The 772-nt window shown below is 54.5% G+C and overlaps 1 pseudogene; it reads right to left on the bottom strand.

Annotated features, from left to right (window-relative positions):
* Positions 1-301: 301 nt before the first annotated feature.
* On the bottom strand, positions 302-420 carry LOC123964366 (annotated as a pseudogene).
* Positions 421-772: the final 352 nt, after the last annotated feature.

Here is a 772-nt window from a genome sequence, read left to right as displayed (position 1 = left end):
ACTTATTATTTCAATTTTATTATTATTATTATTTTTGTTTTCCTTCTCGTGGTATACACGAACAAGTTTGGATCATGGGCTCTGCTCAGGATGCAGGATGGACAGTGGTGCACTACGGGAAGAAGCACGGGTACTCCCGTAATCGCACCCTCTTTGATAATCAGCCACGAGATTTTCGTGAGCGACCTCAGTACCAGGCCTCCTGGAACCGTGGGGGGGGTGGCATCCGAGGGACGGACCGTGCACCTCCTGTCTCCCGCCGTGGGGGACAGGTTCAGTTTTCTATCCCTAACCCTAACCCTAACCCCAGCACCGGGTATTCCCAGGCGGTCACCCGTCCAAGTACTAACCAGGCCCTGCTCTGCTTAGCTTCCGAGATCAGACGAGATCAGGCGCTCCCAGAGCGGTGTGGCTGTAAGCCACTCAGGCCCCCCCAAACGGCCCTTCAAAAGATGTTCTACGGCTAATTGACAAAAAACGTAATCTGCCCATACTTTCCAAGGTGCTCCAGAGTCACTTGGAATCCACAGGCACTGATTCCTGGGTAAACATCCAGGAACCGCGACACCGTTCATGCCGGCAGTCCACAGACAGGAATAGGCACCCGTTCCCGGCTATGGGTACAGCGACAAGGCCACCTTCAGCCGGAGGTCCTCACTCACAAACAGACGCTCATTCCTGGGTGGACATTCAGGAAAAGGATCCAGTCCGCCTGGAAGTCCCTAGCCAGGATCAGACGCTCTCCCGTCCAAGTCCTAAGCAGGCCCTGCCA

The sequence above is a fragment of the Micropterus dolomieu genome, unplaced genomic scaffold (assembly GCF_021292245.1).
Source record: "Micropterus dolomieu isolate WLL.071019.BEF.003 ecotype Adirondacks unplaced genomic scaffold, ASM2129224v1 contig_2038, whole genome shotgun sequence".
Lineage (NCBI taxonomy): Eukaryota > Metazoa > Chordata > Actinopteri > Centrarchiformes > Centrarchidae > Micropterus > Micropterus dolomieu.
The sequence above is the reverse complement of the archived record's forward strand: the minus strand, read 5'-3'. Positions and strand labels throughout refer to the sequence as shown.